We start from the raw sequence: 12,535 nt of genomic DNA, 5'->3' as shown, positions 1-12,535 counted from the left end.
AATGAAATCGACAGGAAGTGCAAAATGGCTAAGCAGAGATGGCTAGAGGACAAATGTAAGGATGTAGAGGCATATCTCACTAGGGGTAAGATAGATACCGCCTACAGGAAAATTAAAGAGACCTTTGGAGATAAGAGAACGACTTGTATGAATATCAAGAGCTCAGATGGAAACCCAGTTCTAAGCAAAGAAGGGAAAGCAGAAAGGTGGAAGGAGTATATAGAGGGTCTATACAAGGGCGATGTACTTGAGGACAATATTATGGAAATGGAGGAGGATGTAGATGAAGATGAAATGGGAGATATGATACTGCGTGAAGAGTTTGACAGAGCACTGAAAGACCTGAGTCGAAACAAGGCCCCCGGAGTAGACAACATTCCATTGGAACTACTGACGGCCGTGGGAGAGCCAGTCCTGACAAAACTCTACCATCTGGTGAGCAAGATGTATGAAACAGGCGAAATACCCTCAGATTTTAAGAAGAATATAATAATTCCAATCCCAAAGAAAGCAGGTGTTGACAGATGTGAAAATTATCGAACTATCAGCTTAATAAGTCACAGCTGCAAAATACTAACACGAATTCTGTACAGACGAATGGAAAAAGTAGTAGAAGCCAACCTCGGGGAAGATCAGTTTGGATTCCGTAGAAACACTGGAACACGTGAGGCAATACTGACCTTACGACTTATCTTAGAAGAAAGATTAAGGAAAGGCAAACCTACGTTTCTAGCATTTGTAGACTTAGAGAAAGCTTTTGACAATGTTGACTGGAATTCTCTCTTTCAAATTCTAAAGGTGGCAGGGGTAAAATACAGGGAGCGAAAGGCTATTTACAATTTGTACAGAAACCAGATGGCAGTTATAAGAGTCGAGGGACATGAAAGGGAAGCAGTGGTCGGGAAGGGAGTAAGACAAGGTTGTAGCCTCTCCCCGATGTTGTTCAATCTGTATATTGAGCAAGCAGTAAAGGAAACAAAAGAAAAATTAGGAGTAGGTATTAAAATTCATGGAGAAGAAATAAAAACTTTGAGGTTCGCCGATGACATTGTAATTCTGTCAGAGACAGCAAAGGACTTGGAAGAGCAGTTGAATGGAATGGACAGTGTCTTGAAAGGAGGATATAAGATGAACATCAACAAAAGCAAAACAAGGATAATGGAATGTAGTCTAATTAAGTCGGGTGATGCTGAGGGAATTAGATTAGGAAATGAGGCACTTAAAGTAGTAAAGGAGTTTTGCTATTTGGGGAGCAAAATAACTGATGATGGTCGAAGTAGAGAGGATATAAAATGTAGGCTGGCAATGGCAAGGAAAGCGTTTCTGAAGAAGAGAAATTTGTTAACATCCAGTATTGATTTAAGTGTCAGGAAGTCGTTTCTGAAAGTATTCGTATGGAGTGTAGCCATGTATGGAAGTGAAACATGGACGATAAATAGTTTGGACAAGAAGCTTTCGAAATGTGGTGCTATAGAAGAATGCTGAAGATTAGATGGGTAGATCACATAACTAATGAGGAAGTATTGAATAGGATTGGGGAGAAGAGAAGTTTGTGGCACAACTTGACCAGAAGAAGGGATCGGTTGGTAGGACATGTTCTGAGGCATCAAGGGATCACCAATTTAGTATTGGAGGGCAGCGTGGAGGGTAAAAATCGTAGAGGGAGACCAAGAGATGAATACACTAAGCAGATTCAGAAGGATGTAGGTTGCAGTAGGTACTGGGAGATGAAAAAGCTTGCACAGGATAGAGTAGCATGGAGAGCTGCATCAAACCAGTCTCAGGACTGAAGACCACAACAACAACAACAACAGGTATCTTCTTAATTCTTTGACCGTAGTAGGCTTGGGTAAGGGTGCTGAACCTGTAGCGGATATGCGATGACCTAGAAATTCCACTTCAGGTTGGCCAAACAGGCATTTCGCTGTATTTAACACTATTCCAAACTTCTCTAAGCGTTGGAGCACTTCTTTTAAATGCTACTTGTGCTGTTCATTGTTTGCGGAATATATGAGAACGTCATCCAGGTAGGCAAAACAGAAGGGCAATCCTCGTAATACAGAATCCAGAAAACGTTGCCATGTCTGTGCGGCATTTCGCAGACCAAACGTCATGATATTACTTTCAAACAATCCAAAGGGTGTTATTATGGCGGTCTTTGGTACGTCTTCTTGCGCTACAGGAATTTGTGTATAGGCCTTTGCGCAATCTAGCACACTAAAGACTGTGGCGCCGTGCAGCGCGTGATTGTAGTCCCTTAACAAAGGTACAGGATAACGATCCGGAATAGTTCTGGCGTTCAGTGCTCTGTAGTCGCCACACGGACGCCAGGCTCCACCGTTTTTTGGTACGAGGTGTAAGGTTGACGCCCATGGACTGGATGACGGGCGTATAATTCCTTCTTTAAGCATTAGCTCGAATTCCGCTTTAGCTATAGCGAGGCGTTCCGGTGCTAGTCTGCTAGCTCGACATGACACAGGCAGGCCGTCCGTGGTTTTTATGTATCATGCAACACTTTCTGCGGTGCTCCTGGCGGTTTCGTTAATTCAGGAAAATCCGCTAGGATTGCGCGGTACTCTGCGTCTGCCATTTGAGTTAACTTAATACTGGTACAATCTGTGTCACGATAATAACAAGCTGTTGATAGGTTGGTGAGACTGTCTATCAGGCGAGCATTGGCCAAGTCTGGCAAAAGTCTGAAGTGTGATAAGAAATCAGCTCGTAGTATTGCTTCTGTGACGTCTGCTACCGTGAAATTCCATTTAAAATCTCTACGGAGTCCCAAGTTTAGATTCTCTTGTTGCAACCCGTATGTTGAAATATGCGAATTGTTGGCGGCGGATAAGTTAAATGCAGTTCGCGGCCGGCAACATTGCAAGGACTGTCTTGGTAGTATACTGAGGTCTGAACCAGTGTCGATTAAAAATTTCCTGCCTGACGCACGATCTGTTATAAAAAGGCGTCGAGATGCAGGAAGGTAGGAGGTAGCGTCTACTGCCACTTTCCGCTCCGATTTGGAGAAAGAGCATGGGCTAATGCATTTACGTGCTTGCTCTCCATACCGACTATGATACCAACAAATGGTCTGCCTGTTCACGGTTGTAGATTGCGATGCAGAACGACTTCCATGTCGTTGTCGGCTACGGCTTCTCTGATTGACAATGATGCCATTCGACATTAGTTTCGAGAGCTGTGTGCATAGGAGATCGACCTTGGCGGTTACTGCATCGTAATCCGCCCGAGACACCGTAGTAGATGCAGTTGCTAAGCTGACAGGTATGTCTACAACACTGACCTATGTGTTCGGCGTGATCGCTTCCAGTATGTGGTCGGCGAGTTCTGCTACTGCGTGCAGTGACGTCTCGTTCTGCGTGGCGATGACTGCTTTTACCTGCGGTGGCAGGCGGGAACTCCACAGGGTACGCAGAAGGCTGTCTGGATTCGTGCCGGGGTCCAGTTTGCTGCGGAGATAGCACAGGAACTGCGAAGGTTTCCGGTCACCGATTTCTTCTTGCGTCAATACTTGCCGGATTCTACCTTCTTGAGAAATGGCTAAGCGTCATATCAGTTCAGTCTTTAACCGTTCATATGCAATCTCTGTCGGAGGAGCTGTTATGATATCCTGAACTTCAGTTGCGTAACGAGTTGGCTTACTACGAGGGAAAACTTAGTTGTTTCTGCAGTTATTCCCGCGTACGTGAAACTCGCTTCCACCTGTGCGAACCACAGCGTTGGGTTGCGTGGCCAAAAGGGTGGTAAGCGAACCGCTAGTCTTGATCCTGCTGGTGTGTCCATATCCGTATCTGCTGTTTGTTTTACATTCGGGGTCACAAATGTTGCGTAATTAGGTGTGTACCCATTCAAACACAGTTAGAAATCGGAAACCAACGGAGACTGAACTCAAGTTTCTTTTTTATTTCTTTCCATATAATAGGTTGTCAAGTAAGAGAATACACAAAAGAGAATCAACAACAAAGAGTAAAAAGGTAGGTATGAGAATCACAGTCGACGGCTCTCTTCTCTGTGGCTTCCGTCCGAACTGTGGAGAATAATCTCTGTGGTTGGCGCGAATTTTACGCGTCGGCTGCGATCGACGTGTGCGGTAGTCGCCACACGCTCAATACATGTCTCTTTCCTAATAACATTCTTTGTTTCCAGCCAGAGATATAAGATTTGAATCATTTTGCAGCATTTCCTGTCACACCATAATATTCTAATTTGCTTAGAAGGATATTGTGATTTATGCAGTCAAATGGCTTTGATAGATCATAGAATATACCAGTTGCCTGCAATTTTTTGTCTAATGAACTAAGTACATTTTCACTGTAAGTGTAAATAGCCTTCTCAATATCAGAACCCTTTGAAATCCGAACTGCGACTTTGACAGTATGTTATTTGTGATAAGATGGTTATAAAGCTGATTGTACATTACCTTTTCCAAAATTTTTGAGAATGCTGGCAAAAGTGAAATGGGCCAGAAATTTGATGCTATCTCTTTATCTCCCTTCTTAAACAGTGGCTTAACTTCAACATATTTCAACCATTCAGGGAATATTCCACTGATAAACGACTGGTTACACAGATAGCTTAATATGTTACTTAACACAGAATCACAGTCTTTAATTAATTTTGTTGATATTTCATCATACCCACTAGATGTTTTTGATTTTAAAGATTTTATGATGGAAATTACTTCTGCTGGGGTTGTGAGGGTCAAATTCATATTACGGAAGTTACTTGAAATGTCTGGTATGAGGTATTCCATAGCAGCATATACAGAACCTGACAACCCCTTGTTTTCACTAACAGTTATAAAATGCTTGTTAAAATGTTCTGCAACACTATACACATCTGTCACCAATGTATCATTTGCTCTTAATGCTTTTTGTCCCTCTTCATGTATGGTTCTACCAGTCTCCTCTTTCACTATATCCCATATTGTCTTTATTTTGTTATCTGATATGACTATGTTTTCCTTGTAATATATTTGCATTTATTTCCATATTACAGTCTTTAATATTTTGTAGTATTTCTTCTAATGTGCTATAGCATCAACATCAGAACTGTTTCGGATTGACAGATACAGTTTTACAAGATACCTCTATTCCTTGTGTAGTCCATGGCTTCTCTGTAGACAGTATACATGAAAAGTCGTGATCAGATGCTGATTGTGATTAAAACAACTTCTGTTAACTATGAAACGAAAACAAATATGGAAGACTAAAAATTAGCCAGTAAGAAAGCGAGATGATGGATTGATGAACTTGCAGCGCACCAAGTGGGCTGACAGCAAACTAGTGTCGTAACACACCAAGTGGGCTGACAGCAAACTAATATCATAATACCAGAAGTCTCTATATGAGTTACACAGCCATGATGTAAACAATGGCCCTCACACTTTTATCAAAGATCTTTGATAAAAGCTTCCTTACTATATTCTTCAATAAGTATTTATCATTGGCCACGAACGCTGCATTGTTGATGTCACACAGATGTGCACTCAGGCCTGTATTTATTGTTGGCCATGCTACACGTCACACTAACATCACAGAGAAGTGTTATGAGGGAATCTAGTTTATCCCATTCTACTACAGGATCAACGTTTTTCGGTAACGAAAATCTCTGAAGACATCCCAGTACAAGTTGATAAACGTGGACTTTCACAAGTGTTATATCATTTCCATGAACAAGGCTATCTCAGATACAAAATTATGTGGGATAATTTAGGCACAGATGACCAACAACACCTGTTTTCTCACACTGGACTCGCATTCGGAAGGACGACGGTTCAATCCCGCGTCCGGCCATTCTGATTTAGGTTTTCCGTGATTTCCATAAATCACTCCAGGCAAATGCCGGGATGGTTCCTCTGAAAGGGCACGGCCGACTTCCTTCCCCGTCCTTCCCTAATCCGATGAGACCGATGGCCACACTGTCTGGTCTCCTTCCCCAAACCAACCAACCAACCTGTTTTCTCTAATAACGTATGGAATGAAGAGTTCATAAATACAAACTATTGTTCCTCCTCCATCGCTACAGAACTTTTAATGTATGCTATATACACCTTTTACTATTGAAGAACTACCTCAGGCTATTTATAAAACCTGCAGCACATCTTTGAGCATGAGCCATATCCACCATTAAATAGTTCATAGGTTATCTCCCAATGCCCTACAACTATTACTATATATCTTTAATGGCTACTAATAAACAAGAACATTTTTACAAATGTAAACCTCAACTTGGGATGCCGATTGTGAAAAAGAAAAAAACTGAAACACTTGCATCTTCCTGTTTGTCAATTTATATATGCATGGGTAGGAAAACCATCATCATCATCATCATCATCATCATCATTTAAGACTGATTATGCCTTTCAGCGTTCAGTCTGGAGCATAGCCCCCTTATCAAATTCCTCCATGATCCCCTATTCAGTGCTAACATTGGTGCCTCTTCTGATGTTAAACCTATTACTTCAAAATCATTCTTAACTGAATCCAGGTACCTTCTCCTTGGTCTGCCCCGACTCCTCCTACCCTCTACTGCTGAACCCATGAGTCTCTTGGGTAACCTTGCTTCTCCAATGAGTGTCACATGACCCCACCATCTAAGCCTGTTCGCCCTGACTGCTACATCTATAGAGTTCATTCCCAGTTTTTCTTTGATTTCCTCATTGTGGACACCCTCCTGCCATTGTTCCCATCTACAAGTACCTGCAATCATCCTAGCTACTTTCATATCCGTAACCTCAACCTTGTTGATAAGGTAACCTGAATCCACCCAGCTTTCACTCCCATACAACAAAGTTGGTCGAAAGATTGAGCGGTGCACAGATAACTTAATCTTGGTACTGACTCCCTTCTTGCAGAAGAGAGTAGATCGTAGCTGAGCGCTCACTGCATTAGCTTTGCTACACCTCGCTTCCAGTTCTTTCACTATGTTGCCATCATGTGAGAATATGCATCCTAAGTACTTGAAACTGTCCACCTGTTCCAACTTTGTTCCTCCTATTTGGCACTCAATCCGTTTATATTTCTTACCCACTGACATTACCTTCCTTTTTGAGATGCTAATCTTCATACCATAGTCCTTATATTTCTGATCTAGCTCTGAAATATTACTTTGCAAACTTTCAACCGAATCTGCCATTGGTGATTGAAACACAGTTCCAAACTTCCGTAGCTCAGTATGGCTTTCAAAAAGCCAAAAAGACGAGAGATAATCTTAGAGAATCCTAGCATTTGGCATACTACAAGAATGTGAGAAGTACGAACTAAAGATATCTGTATTTGCTGACATTTATAAAAATACTAGCTGTCACCTGCTGCTTTGCTCACATATCAGTAATTTGGTTATGATGAGTCATGGTGAGTAGGCAAGCCAGTAATTTTGTGGTATGTCTGTGTATATAATGGTGTAGAGAGGTATATATAAAAATGTACGTAATGCCAGTAAGTAGGTATCTAATGAATGTGTGTTTGTTATTTCACTTTCTGTCGAATCTGAAAGCATTTTCTAATTATATTTAAAAATGTCATTTGCACAGCAGTAAAGTTTTTAGGGGTTTCTCTGGCTCAACAAGTACAAGATGTGAGACTTTGCCACCAGAACAACACATACCAACCTTTTCCCCTCCATTTTATTGCATTATGGTGCCGCCATTTTTAATCCATCCCCCTGTGAAGAGTAATTTATGATGAATATACTCAGTTACTAGATTAGAGGCAATTTCAGCCTATCCAAGTGCCTCCCATACTCCAAATGTAAAGGTACAACTCGCTGTTCGTGGTACAGCCTATAAATGATGCCATCGATCTGAGTATACAGGCGCCTTGGAAGCTGTAAGAGACGCATGACACTCAGAATCTGAAATGCAATGGGCCTTTGACTGTTATGTCTCTGTACCTCCTAAGGCTGTCTCACGTTCTGCACCCATGTTCCAGTGGACATGGGACTGCTCTGAGGTTTGTTGGATTCGAGTAACTTTCAGAGCTGGAGCTCTCTTAGAACTATGCACTAAAGCAGACTTACATTTGCGAGGCTTATAGTAACAGTCTTCAATATGGTTCTCGGACTTACCGTCCGATTTTAGTGTTGTATCTCCACCAAAACTCTCTGGCTATGCCTGGTGCTGTAGGAACTCAATATCATAAATAACACCCACACTAACATTGGATTTTCTTTGTCACAGAACAGTCTATAGACGATAAGAGTTGTCAACCACCGCACCAGCGTCGTCTGCATGCCACTCATGTGTGACATGTTTAAAAATATTAATAATACTAAAAACATTGTAACGAATTTGGCAGGAGGAAGACTGGAATTGTGGCAAAAATACAACGAAAATACTCATTGAAAGATTATTTGATTAAACAGAGAATTTGAGAAGTTTGTTGTTATTCTTCTGTTCCAATGACATCAAGAAGGTGTGATCATGGAGGTGTCTTTGTTAATGATCATTCTGGTCTCCACCACTCAAATATAACTTTGAGACAAATACGTATGTTTACTGCTAGAACAGTTTCCAAACATTACACTTTAGTAATTAGCTCTGCAGTGACATACAAAGTTTAGTTCATTGCTTATACATATCTTAGTTCAGTGTAACTCAGAGTAATCTGCTTCCTGCCACTGCTGCTGAAGTTATTGTCCCGGTCCATTTCATCTGCAAACTGGATCTAGTTATGTGAATTCCATGAAATAATCCAGGTACCAAGTCGTTTTATGGTGGTTTATTGATGACAAGCTGCGCAACTTCTTCTTGGTGTGAGCCCTTTCCACATAACAGGCTACACAGTCAGAAAACTGTAGTACAACGATTATATTATTATTACACTGACGTGTGACACAGTGGTCATGTCTGTGAACTGTCTCCAACTGGGCTTCCTCTCAACCTTTTGCTACCCTTATTTATATGTTCTTAACAATGAAGTTAACACAACTATAGTGCAAATTTATAAAATTAACAATTAAAGTTCAAAGTTATTATGAACAATTATACACAAAACATTTCATTTTTTCTGCCTAATCCTGTGTATACAATACAAAAGATTTTTACATAAGATATACATCACATTGTATAAAATAGTGAAAAACAACCATACCAACCTAATTTTTCTTAATTATGGATTAATTAGTGAATGCAAAATAATGCTAGCATATATTCGATGAAGATAACATACAAGTAAAGAAATGAAATAATAAATTTTATGAAATGTAATGTATTATACGAAATCACTTATTTTCTGCAGGTACAATTAATACAATTGGTATTATGAAACTTGCAATAAATTGCCTCTTGAAACAGTTTTTTTATTAGTGTATCGAAAAAGAAATGTAAAAAAAGGGGTTGTTTTATTTCAAGATACAACTTTCTAAAGTAGCCTACGTTCTTCCTCAGAATTCAGACTATCTTGGTACCAAATATCATTGGAATCGGTTCAACATTAGAGTCGTGAATAAATTAACAAGTGGGTTACTTTTGAAATTAATAGCACTGGTATTGAATAAGCATTGCATTGATTATGTGAAACATACAGCATAGAACATATCACCCAAAAAAGCATTAAAGTTCAAAAAGCAAAATGTAAATAGCTTTTTCAAAGAGTAAATATTTTCCCTTAATTTGAATAAAGTGCTTCAAATCAATAAATAACTTGTAATACACACTTTGTAAATTACCCTGTTGTCTTCATCAAGGTCGAATCTATCTCACGCCAAATATCACGGATGTCGGTTTAGCAATTCAGTCATGAATAAATAATGAACAGAGTAACTTTCTCATTTGTAATAGTAGTATGTGAGTAATGATTGACATGGATTTAACATGTTGAAAGCTGTATGAGCATCATATTATAGCTGTTACCCATGGATGCACTATCATATCAGTAAAATTAAATTAAATTAAATGTGTATGACTTTATTGCCTGGGAATGTTCAGGAGATTGGTGCAAGTCTTTTTATTTGACTGCAGTGACTTGCATGTCGATGAAGATAAAATGATGATGAGGACAACACACACATCCACACACCAACAGAAATAAATAACAAAAAAATCGGTTCAGCAGTTTAGTTGTATACACATAACAAATAGAGTTACTTCCATATTTATAATATTAGCAAGGCAGCATGGATATCACATACTATGTTATATAGATTTCTGTTGCTAACATTCAAAACAGCACTATACAACTTAGTTATGTGCGATACTACTGCAGTATAAATTAGTTTACACATAAATATAGACCATTAACTGCTTACACAAACTACATTGTGCAAACATAGACATGACGATTTGTGATCAGCCACCTACTCAAAGCCTGATATGATCAGTCAGTTGTAACTGCAATATACGAGTTGTGAAAAACTTGTGTTAAATGCATAAACACACATAGGAACCCAAATCCATATGTATAGGTCAACGAATAATTTGTGGAGAAGAGCAATCGAAAACTGGATAACACAGAATACAAAAGTGAAGTTTGACAAAGATGGTAACACTCAGGCACATATACTACACAATGATGCAAAGTAATCTAACTACAAAGTTTTAAAACCTATATCCTGTAAAAAATTAATCTGTAGGGAAAGCCAGACATAATCTGCAGTGTAATAACCTTTTATCAATCAACATAAAATTTAAAAAAATTGATAAAGGCAGTTACATACTGTTAATAACATAAATGAAAAACAGTAATTCTATTCTCAATGTGAAAAAAAACTGATTTATCCATGTAGATACACATCTCCTATAGCATCCGCAATCCAAGAAAAGTTTTGAAGATTGAGAGTTTTTATCGGCTGCAATGTCATCGTTGGCTGCTTACATAGAGTTCTTATGCCATGTTTGCAGTGGGAGGGGAGACGGGTTGGCAGGTGCACAGACAGGTGAAGAGAGCCGAGGCAGTAGTGTAATAAGGCTGTAACGTGCCAGGCACGCCGTGTGCAGCAGATAGTACAAAAATGGCGTGCTTGTGGGCCGCATACTAGGCCACTGCTACAGCCAGCAGGCTCTGCACTGCCACTTGTGAGCAGGCTGTATCGTGGTTAACTCAAGTGGCTGCCTTCACTATGCGTACACTTGTCAAAGCAGCCAGACCTCCTTCGCATCCTGAAACAAATTTCATAATGACTTTCGACAGCTTGTAGAACTTGGAGGTATTCCCAGTTCTGTAGGGACATACAATATGTCTTCAGATTTATAGCCAGATGGCATCGGTACTTGCTTGTTTGTTATGGGGCTTTTCTTTGATGTTTGTAAATTTTCATTGGCGAGATTTTCACGCAAAACTGACTGCATAAAAGTAGGAGAGTCACTATATTTTCCTTATGCCCCAACATCTATGTAACTGAACCTAAAATCAGCAGCGCATAAAGCAAGTAAAGCGACGGAGAAACTATTTTTATAATTGTAGTAAAGTACGTTTGTTGTGAGGAGAAAGGTATAACATATATTCCACGTCCATCTCGCTCGGCCCACTGGTCACAACTAACCATCAGCTGACTGATTAAATTGGCTGCTTAACATTGTGGCTGCCTAGTGCATTACAGCCCAAACTGCAGAGACCGTCCATCTATAAGTAATTTTATGTTTCATTTGTCACACTGTAAATCAAGTAAAACTGTGCTCAACTAGAAGGATGCTTTCAGCATTGTAGTTCGTTAGTAGTCATGGTGGTGTGCCCTTGATTTCCTCTCACCTCTGAACAGACTTATACAGACAGGCGGATTTACATTTCAGTATGGACTCTGAAATATATTGTAACGTTACTTGGCATTATTGCCATCGTTACAGGTGAATGAAGCGATAAGAACAGAGAAAATCGTAGAAAGAACCAGAAATCGAACCCTAAGACTAAGTTTTGCAGTCTGGGACTTAACCACTGAGCCACAAAGGCTTATTTATGGACAAACCTTCAACAAGGTGTTTATAAAACAGAAAATACAGCAAGGCAAGGGAGTAAATATTGATTCTGTACATGAAGAAAACAAACAAAATTTACAGATAATTTATTGGCGAATAAATTTCTTTGAATGACTTACTTATTCGAATAATTAGCCAGACAGGAATATATTCGAGTAATACCCATCTCTTTTTACCGCTACACCTTTCTCTTCCTTCCTCTTTCTGCTCATATCATCAAATGTAACTAGTACTACTAGTTCACTGCCCGATTTACTCACGAAATCCTACAGCGTAGCTAGATTGAAGTTTTTTCGTCAATTATAAACAATGTTGACAGTTATAGTCTGTTGTCACAGACTCATCGTAAATCTTTTTGATTTGTTTTTTCCAAATAGTCTAATTGTCAGTGCCATTTTAGAAGCTGACTGAAGGGCAGCATTAATTCATCAGCTATTATTTCACAGAAATACACAGTTCCATGACTAAACCAATGACCTGACCTTCAATAACATTCAATATTCGGTTATAACTTTAATTTTCGTTATGCTGCGGTGAATCTCAGGTATATAGCGCACACCTTCTCCACTGAAAACATGGAAAATCAACATCTAAAAAGAAATTCTAATTCTA

This window comes from Schistocerca americana, chromosome 3, assembly GCF_021461395.2.
Source record: "Schistocerca americana isolate TAMUIC-IGC-003095 chromosome 3, iqSchAmer2.1, whole genome shotgun sequence".
Lineage (NCBI taxonomy): Eukaryota > Metazoa > Arthropoda > Insecta > Orthoptera > Acrididae > Schistocerca > Schistocerca americana.
The sequence above is the reverse complement of the archived record's forward strand: the minus strand, read 5'-3'. Positions refer to the sequence as shown.